The sequence below is a fragment of the Gossypium hirsutum genome, chromosome A08, assembly GCF_007990345.1.
Source record: "Gossypium hirsutum isolate 1008001.06 chromosome A08, Gossypium_hirsutum_v2.1, whole genome shotgun sequence".
NCBI lineage: Eukaryota > Viridiplantae > Streptophyta > Magnoliopsida > Malvales > Malvaceae > Gossypium > Gossypium hirsutum.
In genome coordinates this window covers 93,125,337-93,142,319 of record NC_053431.1, presented here as the reverse complement: position 1 = coordinate 93,142,319, position 16,983 = coordinate 93,125,337, and positions in this window count along the sequence as shown.

The following is a 16,983-nucleotide window of genomic DNA, read 5'->3' as shown; positions in this document are numbered from 1 at the left end:
CTCCTCCCAACTGCCTCGGAAGTCAATCACACAACTCCTCAACATGTCCTCCAGTATCTGAATCACCCTCTCTGACTGGCCATTTGTCTAAGGATGGAAAGCAGTATTAAAGTCTAATCTTGATCCCAAAGCCTCATGAAGCTTCTGCTAGAATCGATACGTAAAACGAGGATCCCTATTAGAAATGATCGAGACAGGTACCCTATGTAGCCTCACAATCTCTGAAATGTATAGCTTGACCAACTTCTATAGGGAGAAGTCTGTCCTTACCAAAATGAAACGTGCAGTCTCGGTCAATTGGTCCACGATGACCCAAATATAATTCTTTTTAATGGGTGTTAGGGGCAACCCACTAACGAAGTCCATCGTTATTCGCTCCCATTTCCACATCGATATCTTAACCAGCTACAGTAAACCCGAAGGTAACTGATGCTCAGCCTTAACCTGTTGACAAGTCAAACAGCAAGCAACAAAGTAGGTAACCTCACGTTTCAACCCTGGCCACCAGTACAACTCTCAAAGATCTTGGTACATCTTGTTCCCACCGGGATGCATAGTATAAGGGCTACTATGCGCCTGCCTCAGAATCGAAAGTTTCAAATCTTCATTATTCGGTACATAAATCCGACCGTAAAAACATTCGCTGTTAACTCCAGAATCAGTCATAACACCATCTTCTACCTGACGAAAACGCAACTCCAAAGACTTATCCCCCTCCTGTTTATCTCTGATCTGATCAATTCATGTCGGTCTAACCTGAAGTTTCGCCAACAGACTCCCATCATCAAAAAGACTCAGTCGAGCGAACATCACTCTCAGATCGGTCATAGACCTATGACTTAATGCATCAACCACCACATTGGCCTTACCAGGATAGTACTCAATACTGCAGTCATAATTCTTAAGCAGTTCAACCCATCGATACTGCCTAAGGTTTAACTCCTTCTGAGTGAGGAGATACTTGAGGCTCTTGTAATTAGTGTAGATGGTACACTTATCACCGTACAGATAATGCCTCTAGATTTTAAGAGCAAAGACTACTACAGCCAATTCCAAATCATGCTTTGGATAATTAGCCTCATGAGCCTTGAGCTGACGAGACACATACGCAACAATCTTCCCGTCCTGCATCAAAACACAACCTAGGCCTATATGGGATGCATCACTGTAAACCACGAAGTCCTTTCCTGGCTCAGGCTGTATCAAAATAGGAGCTTGGGTCAGCACAATCTTAAGCTTATCAAAACTCTTATGCTATGCATCAGTCCACACGAAAGGAACTTCCTTACGAGGTAACTTAGTCATCAGTGCAGCAACCAAAGAGAACCTCTCTACGAAGCGACGATAATATCCTGCCAGCCCCAGAAAATTACGAATTTCTGACACATTCTTCGACTGTTTCCAACTCAACATAGCCTTAATCTTATGAGGATCCACACGAATCCCCTCAGCAGAAACTACATGACCCAAAAATGTCACTTCGCGAAGCCAAAATTCACACTTGCTAAACTTCGCATACAACTGTTTCTCGCGAAGAATCTGTAGAACCACTCTTAAATGCTCATTATGCTGATCCTCTGTCTTAGAAAATACCAAGATGTCATCAATGAAAACCACCACGAACTGATCTAAATAGGGCTGGAATACCCGGTTCATCAAGTCCATGAATGTCGCTGGTGCATTAGCCAACCCAAAGGGCACAACTAGGAACTCGTAATGTTCACAACGAGTCCTAAATACCGTTTTATCCACATCGGCCTCCTTTACCCTCAACTAATGATAACCTGATTGTAGATCGATCTTAAAGAACACTGATGCCCCCTGTACTAATCAAACAAGTCATCTATTCTCGGAAGTGGATATTTATTCTTAATCGTCAACTTGTTCAACTGATGGTAGTCGATACACATCCTTATCGTAGCGTCTTTCTTATTAACGAACAAAATAGGTGCTCTCCATGGAGACACACTGGGACGAATGAACCCATGATCCAACAACTCCTGAATTTGAGCCTTAAGTTCATCAGCTCTATCGGTGTCATTCGGTAAGAGGCGATAGATACCAGAGCTGTACCTGGAAACAACTTAATCCCAAATTCTACCTCACGATTCGGAGGTAATCCTGGTAGTTCCTTTGGGAAAACATCTGGAAAGTCTTTCACCATTTGAATATCCTTAACCGAAGAGCTCCAAGAATCAGTAACACTGATATAAGCCAAGTATGCCTCACACCCCTTCCTTACTAACTTCTCTACTACTAATGCAGATATTACATTAGTCAAATAATCTCGTCGTTCCACAATCACAACTATCTTAATATCCTCATTTCTTAAAACAATCCTCTTTGTAGCGCAATCTAAATTCACTCGATGTTTGACTAACCAGTCCATACCCAATATCAGGTCGAACTCCCCAAATGGAAGCTCCATCAGATCAACCAGAAATACAGTCCCTTGGACCTCTAACGGTACGTCTCTAAACAATTTATTAACTCCAACGGACTGCCCTAATAGACTAACCACTGTTATCTCACTAGAAGTGCTCTCACACGGTAACCCTAAGGTCTCATACACCATACTAGCTACGTAAGAATGTGTAGAGCCTATATCTATCAATACAAAGTAAGGTACATTAAAAATTAAGAATGTACCTGTGACGACGTCAGGAGCATCTCGGTCCTTACGACTACGTGCAGCATAAACCAATGTGGACTGCCTCACCTTAGTCATCCCAACACCTCTGCCCGGTGCTCTCTGTCCTCGGCCCATGTCATTACCACCCCTAGCCTGACCTCGGCCCCTTGGTGGCTGCTGAACTACCCTCGACGGCAGTGTAGTCTTAGTAGTCGGAGTTTGCATTTGATTAGTCTTCAATGGAAAGTCCTTAACACGGTGCTCCGTAGACCCACATCTAAGACAGGCTCCAGTAGACCTCCAACACTCGCCCGAATGGCATCTATTACAGAGCTGACAAACCGTCACCCTAGCCGATGCAAAAGTAAGCCCAACTCTCAGGGGCCCATCAAACTTGGCCTTTTCCATAGGCCTCAACCCCGAATTCGAAGGCTCTGCATCCCTATTAGCCTTCCCTTTTTCACGGTTTTAGCGCTCAACGCGTTTATCCTTCTCAGCAATCTTGGCCTTTTCGACTAACACAGCAAACTCACGCCCCCTCTACGGAGCTATCAAGACGCTCAAGTTATCTCTAAGGCCGTCCTCAAAATGGACACAACGCTCATTCTCTGTCACCACCATGCCTCGCGCATAATGGCTCAGCCTCAGAAATTCGGCCTCATACTAGGTCACTGAACGATCTCCCTGAGTAAGATTCAAGAACTCACGCCTCTTGGAGTCGATGTAATTGGCCCCCACATACTTGATTTGGAAAGCTATCTTAAACAAATCCTATGTCAGACTGTCAAACTGTGTGCCATCCCTAACCGTCAACCACTACTGATATGCTTCATCGCGTAACAATGAAATAGCCCCCTTGAGCTTCTGCTCAGCAGAGAAATCCAGATCGTCCATAATGCGCTCCGTAGCCTCCATCCAGTACTCGGCCACATTAGGAGCGACTCTAGCGATGTCTCTAAACACCTCAGCCCCATTGGACTGGAGTCGTTCCGTAACTGACCCACAGCCTCCAAAACCAGTATTAGGCCTAGCAACCCTCTCCAATATCTGTAGTATGGCTTGGAACAGTATGTCATCCCCAGCCGCACGATCTTGAGACTCAATCCCAGATCCAGTCTCAGTAACAGGGAACACTAGCGTCTCACTAGTGTCTAGATTTGGAATCGTATCAGATACGAAAGACTTAGCTCGAGCCTCTCTACGACCCTTAAAGACTCAGCTCGAGCCACTCTACGACCCCTACCATGGCCTCTAGTACCCCGTCCACGAGTACTACGTGCGCTCATCGCAATTTTGAATTAATCTATATTTACAATTTTATGCAAATTAATTTAGAGTTTCGATATTTGTTAAAAAATATTTTATGCAGTAAAGTTATCAGAATGTTCAGAGTCTATTATCGCAAACCGCAGTTTTACTATGGTTTTCAGTCTATACTACCTAGAGTGTTTCAATAAAGTATACTACCTACAGTAGTTTCATAGCATACATCAGCATTTCAAACAGATCCAAATAGTATATTCTAAGCATACTTCCAGAAAATTCTAAATAGGGTTTCAAAAACTTACAAGATCAGCGCCGGAGACTCGGTGTACCACAATTTGTCAAAAATATCTCATATCGTTTTGCAAATCATTTCTTACAAACCAAATTTAAAACCCAATCCACAGTCAAATTTTGTAACCTGGCTCTGATACCACTAAATGTAATACCCTAAACCTGGTCTAGACGTTATAGTCGTATCTGTCAATGTCACATGAGCGTGTTTTGGCAAACCTTTTAACACTTAAAAATCATTCCAAATATTATCTACTACTCAGTTCGAAAGAAACCATAGGTTTATTAATTGGCTTAAAAATATTTCTTAACTCGCGGAAGCTTTAAAATCCAAATACTATTTATTACCGTATTGCTTACGAAAACCTTAGTTAAGTTTAAAAACATGTTTTGGTGTAGCAATTCATATTCTAAAATCACAGTTCAAAAGCCCAGATCAAAACCAAAAGTCTAAGTCCAAAATTACATCAAAATTCCTAAAAATAATGAATGAGTAATAGTAGAAAGTTTAGAAACCAAAACATATGTGGTCGTGGTCACTGTCGAGTCCTTCGCTGCACCGATCCGCCTACTACTGGGGATTACCTGAACAGATAACAAATAAAGGGTGAGTTTTCACAAACTCAGTGCGTACATCCCTCCCAAATCAGCATGCATAATCAAATAGCAGAATACAATCATAATTCAGGCCTGAGCCCTTTACAGAATCAGATACAGTCTTAGGGCTTCAGCCCATCACAGATGCAACATGCATATCAGATCAGAATATCAGAAACATGCCCACTAACCTTGCACACCAACTCCGTCTAACCCAACACACCAAGTGAGGATAAAATCAACCTACCCATCTCTACACACTAAATATGGGGATATAATCAATCCATTCAACCCTACATACCATAGAATACCGTAATATGACACATATCATAAATACGCATCTTAGCTGCTAAATAATGGGCTTACGAAGCCCTTCAGTTCTTCATTCACTTCATTAATCCCACCCCCAATGCAATACATCATACAAGAATGGCATGTTATAATGCAGATTAACAAAAATGTACTCATAATCATATCAGAACATGAATATATACATACATCACTATATCATAACACAGAACAGGAGTCTAAGTATTTCTTATCGACCCTATAACAGGTCATAGTTGTCTTGGGCGACCCGTACAACTTTTTAGAACATTTGAGAAAAATGGGCTCACACGCCCATGTGGACTGCCCGTGTGGCCCGCACGGCCAAATTGGCATTAGCCGTATAGATCACACGACCTGGCCTAAATCCCCACACGCCCGTGTGGTTCACCACTGTGGGCCTACACACCGTGTGCCCCACACGTCCCAACTGACCGAGCTCGTGTCTTGCACACGGCCTACCAGCCTTCACACGACCGTGTCCATAGTTTCCATGTAGCATGCGCACGGCCTGGTCCGTCGACTACACACCCATGTGTTGTCACACGGCCTACCATACAGGCGTGATCACACGCTCGTGTGGCATCAACAGAATACTTTTCGGCTTTTCGTCGAATCTCATTTTCAGTGCGAGTACACACCTAGTCTTCGATTGCTGCAAAACCACTTTTGAGCTTCTCGAGACCGCTACCCAAAATGAATGCAACATCAAATTAAATCGACAACGAGTGATTCCTAGCCTTTCAACTTCCTCCGACCCGCACACGTGCACACAACATTGTGAAACAACAAGAAAACTAAATCGAAAACGAAACATTAGGGGAAAGAGCAATGGATTTTCGGTAAAAGAGTAAAAGAAAAAAAATGGGGAAAACAATGGAGGGAAGATGAACAGATTTCTTTACAGAGGGAATTTGGGAGACTGATCACCCAAATCCCACTACCCATTCTATTTCAACCATCCACTACCCAGATTTTTAATGAAACTCAAACTCTTAGCTACCTCACTGAGCAAAAATTATATTCCTACGCTCACGTAGAGATTCGAACCCATGACCTTTAGTAATCCAAAACTCAATTTAACCACCAGACCAGCAAGCCCATTCTGATAAACTTTTACAAATTAATTCTTATAAGCCTATCAACCAAAGATAAGGCTTTACTCAACTAAAAACCAAAATTTTTCCCAAGCAAAGGCTTGAACGTAGGACCTCACACACACGCCCAAAACATTTAACCACTTAAGAAGACAGATATTTGTGTCAAATAATTACGGAAACAAATTTATAAAATTCGGGGCGTTACAAATTTGGTGTGATCTATCAATTAAATTTTAACTCAAGTGAAACGTGAGTAAAGAATCACACTTTAAATTAAATTTGTTCATAGTTAAGCTACTCGTCTAAGCCCGAAGGCTCATCTAAAATATAAGAGAGTTTAGATTGAAGTAGAAGACCCCAACTCAACTCAACCCGTTTTGTATTTTTGTAATATATATTATTTTTATATATTATGTAATTTATATCACATGATATTAAATACATAAAATTACATTATTACGTAAACATTAAAATTTATGTTAAGTTGTTTAAATTTAAAATTAAAAATAAAGACATCTAAGATATTAAATCTTAAGTTAAAAAAATATGAACGGGTAGAAAAAGAACCTGGAATAGTCGTTTATAAAAATGGATGGATTTAGGTAATTTTTTTAATCCATATTTCGGGTTGGATCGGGTTTGAGAATGTAATAGCCCATTTTTCAGCGGTATCGGAAATGATAGTTTTAGAAACGCATTTTAGATGTTCGAGGGTTATTATAAAGGTCAATAAAAGTTTGGTCCCTTAATTTTGTCAAATTGATAGTTAATTATGGTATAATGACTAAATTGTCAAAGTTGTAAAAGTTAATCACTATGGATTTTTAATTAACCGAAGGTCAAACTAAGCTATTGGACCACTAATACATGGCCAAACAATGGTAGAGGCTAGATGTAATCCACCAAATTGGTTAATTATGCTTAGTGTTAATTAATTAAAGGTTAATTAAGTTAATTATGATTAATTAATTATTAATCAAAATATAAAAGTTTAAAAAAAATAGATGTCATCTTTTTTCTTCATCTCTTTCACCAAACTCAAGAAACAAAAGGGGGAATAGCTTTCGTAGGGTTTAACAATTGGTCCTTCAATTGTAAGTTAATTTTAAGTTTTTTTTGTAATTTTATGTTTTTGAAGTCGTGTGAACTTGATTTAGCTAGCCCATGTACCAATTTTCAAAATTTTTAAATTTTTTAAAAGTTTTCATTGATGAATGCTTGAAGAAATTGGTACTAAATTGATAAATTTTAAGCTTAGAAGTGAAAAAGGATTACTTTGTAAAGTATAATTGCTAGTTTTTGAACCTAGGGACTAATCTGTATAAATTTCTAAATTGATGTAATTTTTTTAATTATAGATAGTATAGAGACTTAGGAGGATGTAACTGAGACCAGTTTCAAAGTCAAAGCTCAAAATTGAAAGATATAGCAAATTCGATTTTAAGGACTAAATTGAATAAAATGTAAAAATTTAGGGGCATTTGAATAATGAAATTGAATTAATTTTTTATTATAATAGGATGATATAATATGGTTTAAATTGATAAAATTGAATTGAATTATTATATAAATCGAAAATTTAACCAAATCGAGGATAACCGAGGAAAAGGCAAAATTATCGATTAGTCTTTGCAATTCAACTTGTTTGTTGATTTAACCAGGTAAGTTCATATGGTATGAATTGTAATTAAATTTTATATATTTGAATTATGATTTGTGTGTGTTTGATCATAATTTGAATTGTTTGCAATTTGGTACAAAATGTGAGATATGAACTAAATAGTAAAAAAACGATAAATTGAATATGATGAATTACAATTTGAGATTCATTATTTAAATGAAATTCGTATGTAAATGTTTGATTTTAAAGATGGAGGACTAAATTGAAAAGAATTGGAAATAGTGAAATTCGACGAAATTATGAAATTGCTTTTGAATTGGGCTGAAATAGAATTTGCTATGTGATGAATTTATTATTTGAATAATAAATTGAATTGATAAGATGCAAATTGAACAAAATGATAATTCGATAAATTATTACTCTACTAATTATTTAAGCAGAGTCGGATATAGTTGGCATGTCATAGAATCAGAATGCTGCGTAAAACCATTGTTGTCAAGCAATTCGGGGCGGTAGATTTTATGCATTAAGTCATCATTGCTAAGCAAATCGGGGTGACAAATTGATTGAGTTGAGAAAATCATTGATGCTTGACATCTAGGGTGGTATTAAGTGTGGATATAGCGTCATCGTTGTTGGGCAACTTAGGGTGACGAATTCGTGTACCTGTTCAGAATGTGACAAATCAATCGATTCCATTCGGAAAATAATATGAAATTTGATATTGAAATAATTAAATTTTGATTGAATACGTGAATGGCATTGGAATGTTGATTATAAGTGAATTAGAATGTTATATGTTTCTAGTTACTTCGGCAACGAATGTGACATCTTGTAGTTCGAACCCAACAATCGGGTCGGGCAAATGATGTTACATTTAGTGGTATCAGACCTATGGTTTAGCCAATTTTAGGACTGGAATATAGCTCGTGTTGAATTTAGAAATACATGTCACACTAATCATGTCGATTGAATTGAATCATGTTGTATCTAGGGGTGAACGTGTAACGACCCTATAGTTAGTGGTGACGAAAAGTGTAGTTTCGGGACTCTATTTTTGTAAATCGAACTCGCAAATATTCTTATTAAATATTTACGGAGTTATATTAGAGGCAAACTAAATTTTGGATAAGTAATATTCATGAAATTAGGAGTTATTAAGGTACATGGACTAAATCACGTAAGTGCTAAAAGTTGAATTAAAGTTAAGAAAATGGACTAAAGTAGTAATTATACCATTAATTAAATGATGTTGGATGGTGGTGGGATAGTTGATGATGATAGTTGTCATAAAACAATTATTTAATTAAATTATTAAACTTATGTTATAATAATAATAATGCAATAAATTAAAACAAAATGAATGAAATATGAACGAAAGTGGAATGAAAGAGAATAAAGAGAGGGAAGGAGAGAACCAACGGCCTAAGGGGTTTGGAGTTCAAATCCAAAATTGGTTAGTGTAATTTAGACCTTTTATGTATCAACTCCCCAAAAGCATCAAACATTGCTAAATTGTACATTAACTGAATCACTTGCATGAACAACATTCAAATCATCATATACCAAATTAATTACCATTTTCAACTCATCAAGACTTTTATACAATTAACGATTACACCGTAACACTTATATACATGACACAATCCTTGACTCAGAATGATCATATAACTACTAATTCAGTGATAGTGTGAGCTTCAAGACAATCTGACTTGATGTGTTTTGCAAGGTGACGATCTACAAGGAAAAGGGAAAAAAATGGTAACCATATAGGATGCTTAATAAGGTCTTAGGTAGTAGAAAAACTTACCTTATCTTTTATCTAAATACAATAAGCTACCTTAACTCGGCATAGTTTGGCTAGATATGGAAAACCAAAATATCAACAAGGTGAGCATTAACTTATAATCAAATCATATGATTCCACAACTATTTAACAAGTCAATTCATGTCATTTTATATAACTAAACTAAAAAGCTCTGCAACACCCCTAACCCGTATCCAAACAGGGTTTGGATCATTACTGGAGTTTACAGTTCAATTACAGTCAATTCATGTCATTTACTATTAATTTCCAAATATCAATCACAATCAACCATAATGTCCCTCATATGGGTCCTCAAGGCCCTAATTACATATTAGAATCGAGTCTAGACTAAACCGAGATTATAGAAAAATTTTCACAAAATCTCAAAATTTTTCTTAGGCACAGGGGACACATGCCTGTGTGGCCAGGCCATGTGGCTCACACGACCAATGACACGCCCGTGTCCTAGGCTGTGTAGACATTCAATCTGAGGCACACGATTGTGTTCCAGCCCGGCCAGCCACACGTCTATGTGCTAGACCGTGTGGATAATTTAATTTTCAAAAATTAGGTGCATGGGTTACACAGCTAGGGCACACGCCCATATGTTGGGTCATGTCTCTCACATGGCTGAGACATACACCTGTGTGCTCAATTCTGAGCATTCTATTTCTCTAATTTTAATATGCAGAGGACACACGACCAAACCACACACCTATGCGCATAACTGTGTGTCACACACACCGTGTGTCCGCCCGTGTTGACAGAATAAGGCCATTTTCCAAGCCTTATTTCTCACCCTTTTTACCTTGCACCTACATCATTACTTCAATATGCTCACCACCAATTCAAGGCATATAAATCAATCTAATGATCAAGTTTTATGCATGACACATTTACTCACGCTTTCAAGTATCATATTTACATTAAAATTATATACATACTCAAGTGTAATTATATCTAAAATTACTAATCCATACATATTCACATACCAAGCATAATATAACTTCATGCATAATTATTTTAAATATGTTATCAATAGCCATTCCAATGGCTACATACAACCAAAACATTTACATACCCTCACTTGACACCATTAGTCTATACATGCCATTATACCAAAGTAAGTTTCTTATTTGTATCAAAACGAGCTGGAGGATAGTGTGATGATACTCTGACCGATCTCTAACCTTTACGAGCTTTCGAGTACTATAAAACAAAGAAAAATTAAATAGAGTAAGCATTCAATGCTTAGTAAGTTCGTATAACAGGGATTTAACTTACTACTTTTATTCATTTATAATAAGCATATAAAACAAGCATCCCATTCATTTTGGTCAATTGCCTAATCACGTGTACTCATCCAACATGTTAGTCATGTAAATAACATGAAATTTCAAGGGAATAAAGATGAGCTCATCATGCTACAAATTTACAAATATTTCAAGAACATTCAAGATATAATTCATTTAAAACTCATAGTTTCTTATATCAGAAATTTTATCCGTTGAATAATTGAAATGTCGATGGATATCCAGGTAGTATACTCGAGGTATATAAATCAATAATCTGTCAACTCATGTTCAGGGGTACCAATAAGGACATATAATCAAGAAGCACACTCTCGAGCCATATATCAGGATGCTCATATGAGCCATGTAACAGGACGCTTATTCGAGCTAAACAAGAAACTCATAAGAGTTTAGAACATGAGGCTCATTGAGCTTAACAGGTAACTCTGAAGAGTTATTATCAGGGAGCTCTGGATAGCATAACAGGGAGTTCAAGCGAGCCATGTCAAAAAGCTCATAAGAGCCTATATCAAGACGCTCACGGAGAGTTGCATTTGTGTCCGCAATAAATGCTGAACCACAACCGATTAAATCATGTAACAGGATGCTCACACAGAGTTGCGGTAATGCGCAACACATGCAGGATCACTACCGATCAGGTGCTCGTAGGAACTATATAACAGGACACTTGAGAGGGCTTATAATAGGATTGCTCGTCCGAGCTATATTCTGTCCGCTACATATGCAGGACTATAATCAATACGGGAAAATACTGTATCCATCACATTTCATTATTCAAACGGAACTTATCATTTATCGAGCAATATCAGGCATGTGATTAATTTCATACATTAAACATTTATGCAATTCACACAATACAACATTCAATTCAAACATATTAATATACATAATTAAGTTACACGAACTTACCTCGTTACTTGTTCGTAGAGAAATCTACTAATCCAACGCTTTTTCTTTTCCTCGAGTTAACTTCGTATTTGAGTTTTTCGGATCTATATCAATGAGTTTAACATCAATTTAATCCATTTTATACTCAATTGAACTCAATTCACTTCTTAGGCAAAATTACTATTTTGCCGCTATACTTTTCATAAATGACAATTTTGTCTCTAGGCTCGGAAAATAAAATTCATGCAATTTAATCCTTATTCCAAACCTAATTGATTTTTACATGTCTTAATAATAGCCCATGAATTTCACAAAAATCAAAATTTTTCCATGGGTTTTACAATTTTTCAATTTAGTCCCTAAATCACAATTTCATAAAAATTCTCTTTGTAAAAGTTGTTTATCTATTAACAACCTTTCATTTTCTACCATAAATTTCAAAATTTCAGCATTTGCATCCATGGAAAAATTTCTATACTTCGATATCTTTACAAATTAATCCTCAAAATAGATAGATTAAGCTATTTTGATCTCAAAAATATAAAAATGACTAAAAACAGGACTAGATTACTTACCCAATTAAGCCAAGAAAGCTTGCTTTTTTTTCTTAGGGTTTCCATGTATTTTTGGAGAAGAAGATGATAATAATAATATGATATTTCTATTTAATTATTATATCATCCTTTATTTTTCCTACTTTCCAATTTAGTCCTTTTCTTTTTCTAATTTTCCATGGATGATTCACCAAAAATATCTACTAACTTTTCTTAATGGTCTAATTACCATATAAGAACCTCAAATTTTGAATTCCATAGCTATTTGATACTTATAGCTACTAGAATTTAACTTTTGCATTTTATGCAATTTGGTTATTTCCACAATTAAACATGAAATTGGTAAAATTTTCTTAATGAAATTTTCAAATGTCATTTCAATTATAATGCAATTCATGTACTAATATTAAAATAAATTTTCTTTCTGACTCGAATTTGTGGTCCCGAAACCACTGTTCCGATTTCACTGAAAATAGGTTGTTACAAGCTCATTTAATCAAAAGATAATCTAACCAGATACATATCAAAGACATTATACTCCATTCAATATTCTTCCTTTTGAACATCAAGTTCATTTCGTCCCATTTCAATTTCTTATTTTCACATTAATCGTTTTGCCCAATGAACCCTAGTAAACGAACTCGAATATATAGGTATCTACACCACACCAATTACTTTTCTGAACTGAATATATTCATGTCAGGTTACCCATCTGGGCTAAACCTTTATAACGACACATCAGGTTACTTGTCCGAGCTAAACTTGTGTCATATATATTTGAGAATCCGCAAAAAAATGATTGATCTTGGTAACATTTGTAATCAATCTTGTACCAGAGTGGACAAGACCATATTGACATGTCAATCATGTCGTAACATTTACTAAGTTTACATAGGCATCTTTTACACATATAAACATCACTTTTCAATTTAGTCTAATTCTAGCCCGATCGTAACAATTTACAACTACACACACATATATACCATTCAAATATACAACAACCTAAGTAAATAAATACTACATGAACTTACCTGATCAAGACACTAAACAAGTTGATTCTTCAATGACTAATAAACAATTTTTCTTTTTCCTTGATTACCTCCGTTTTGATTCAATTCTTGATCAAATACAATTATTCCATGTAATCCATCAATATTAAACATCTTCATATTATGCCATGACATGAATGAATCTATATACTCTCATTTTTATCCCCTAAAATTTTACATTTTATTTAATTTAGTCCCTAAATTCGGAGTAGCCATAACTTTTAAGTTTTAGTCTCATTTTAAAATCCAACTTCAATTATATACAGTAGGGACTCTATACTCTCTATTTATACTAAAAAATTATAATAATTTTACATTTTATTCACTTTAGTCCCTTTATGAAAAACTAGCAATGAAATATTACAATTTAGTCATTTTTATAATCTAAACTTAAAATCTGTCAATTTAACACCAAATTCTTCAAGAAATCAATAATGACAACTTTCAAAAACTTTAACATTTTTATAAATTGGTACATGGGCTAGTTGAATCAAGCTCCCATGACCTCAAAAACATAAAATTTACAAGAAAATGACTTGAATTTACCTACAATTTGATGGTTGAATGTCTTGAAGTTTCTTAGGAATTTTCTTCAAGTTTTGGCTATGGTGGACAGTTGGGAATGAAGAAAATGACAAAAATTCCACTTAATTTGGTTTTTATACCTTAATAAACCATTAGTTAATCTAGTTTAATTTTTTTAACCATGGATTAATTAGTAAAAATCAATACTTAATTACAATTAGCAGGGTATTCCACCATCTTCCACTTTATTATGTTATAAAATAGTTTAATTACCACTTTGAACCTTTCGTTAATTGCAATTTAAGTCTCTAAGTCTTTGGTCAATTAAAAACCTATAGCGATTGAACTTTTACAATTTAATCTCTGTACTTAAATTAACTATTTAATTGACAAAATTGATTGACCAAATATTAATATTCTTTTATAACAATTTCACAAATGATCATATTTAATACTTACGGACCCGATTTACAGAAATGGAGTTCTGAAACCGCACTTTCTAGTACCACTAAAAATTAGGCTGTTACAAGTTACAAGTAGAAATAATACACATTTTAATTAAAAAATTCAAAACGAATCATTATAAAGCTCGTTTAAATCAATAATTAGAATAATTTAAAACTTAAATTAAAATAAAATTTGATAAAATTCACACGCTATAAGACTTTAAACTAGAATAAAATCTAAAAAGAGAATTCACACATGATTTACATAAAGTGGGACTCAAATATGGACTCTCACAAATTTTAAAGTCAAACCTTGTCATTAAGCTAAAGTCTACAACATTTTAAATTAATTACTAGGTTTGCAACTTTATCCACCTCAGTCCTTAAATTGTTCTTTCAGCTACATTAATTTTTGAACTTGATGGCTTTTCCCAATTTAATTTATAAACTTGATTCAATTAAAACATAATGATGCAAAACTTTCAGATTGTCCTACGTCACCACTTTAATTTTAAAAAATAAAAAACCTATAATATCTTTATAAATTTTTAATATTTATTGGTTTTTTTTTAGAATTCATATAAAATTTTTAAATGTTTAGGTGATGACATGGCTCAATCTCGAAGTGTCATGTCATTATATCTTAAGGAAATTGAAGTTCAAGGACCAAATTGAGAATATTTTTCAAGTTACGGGACTAATATGGACAAAAAAGTTCTAAGATCACTTTGAAAAAAGTTGTTGAAGTTTAGAGACTAATTTTTGTTCACCTTATCAAATACATGGAATTTTCTTAAAAATCAAGTGAATTTGTATAGAACAAATATAGATTAATTACACAAATGTCTCTAAGTTATGATCTAAACCCTAAATTAGTTTTTAAATTTTAATTTATTTTCATCGAATCTTAAAGTATTAGTATCATATCAATTAAATTATTTTGTTAGCCTAGCCGTCATCTTTGGGATTAATGCTAGCTCGAATATGATATAGAGTATATTTAAAACATGTGGACAAATTGTAAACATGTTTATACCTATCACTCAAATAGCTTGGATCAAGTATGGTAAAAAAGTTGTCATCCTAAATTTCAATGACATCGTTCATGCAGCATGTACACATAACTTATTTTAATTAAGCTTCATATCAATTTTTAGTTGGTTTTTAACTCTCATGTTGATGTTAAGCAAATGGAAGTATGTGATTAATACAATATTGATACTTTGAATACTCAATTAAAATGTTTTTAAGTTTAAAGTTTGATTTCAAATTCAAGTAATAGCTCAAAGATGTTTAATGTAATTAACATAACCAACTATATATAGTCAACCCTCTCTATTATGGCTTTATCTGTCTACTAAGATTTTGTCTGTTATAGAGAAGCGGTTGTTATACACCTATAACAACATGCTGTTATGGATAGACAATTATCGTAAACATACAAAAGAATTCATATTGTGAATTTTCATCAAATAAAGAAAGTAGAAATTATGTTAAAAAGAAAGGAAAATGAAAATCAAATCAACAAAGTTAAAAGACATATAGAAAGTGAACACATTATTACTTTTATACATATTTTATTTTACATTCTTTCACATGATTAATTATGGAGTTTATAAATCTAACAAGTTCAATTAATCGGTACAAGTTATGAAATTAAATTAATTAATTCATTGCGAGTTATTAAATTTAAGTAATCAATTTATAAGTTTATGATGATCCAAATTCATGGTAGAATATTTAATTAGGGAACTTAATAATTTATTGAATTGATGTCTTTAATTCCACTCATTGAATGATTTTTATTTAATAAAATATAATTAATAGATTTTTCTTGTGAAATTTAATTATTTTATTGAAATAATATTTTAATTAAGATATTTTTATTTAATAAGTTATAATTAATAGATTTGCCTAGGTGAAATAACTAAAATTTCACTTAAAAATTTCGACAATATGTTGTTACATAGAACTAATTTAACAAAAAAATGTACTTTATAACTATGGTTGTTGTTGTTATAAGTGAAAAGTTGTTATGGGGGATTAAAATAAAACATAAAAAATCAGTTCTACTAGTAACTTGGTTATTATAGCGAAATGGTGTTATAGCCGGTAACTATTATAGATAGGGCTGACTGTATATCTAACGTTCATTATTGATTTTTTTAAGTTATAAGCAAAACTAAACCCAAAGTTACTAAACTATTAATAAGTTTATGTTTTGGACACTTATTTCAAAAAAATTACAAATGGTCACTGAACTATTTGAAAGTTTTCATTTAAGTGACTAGGCTATTAAAATTGTTTTGGTATGATCTTCTCTTTCGCATCGCCTGCACTAATTGAAAACTTTCCTTCATCTTCTTTTTTACAAATTAGTTCTTTTCATGAAACAACTTTAAATGTCATGAATTTACGAATTAAAATCTAAATAGCTTTCTTCTCCAATCTCCAATGCTAACTATCAGATCGACTTGGATCTAAAGTATTTTCTTCTACTCATTGATGGTATTGATCCATTGTATTGATCGTCAAATTGCCACTTAGAGCTCACTAGCTAAACTTTA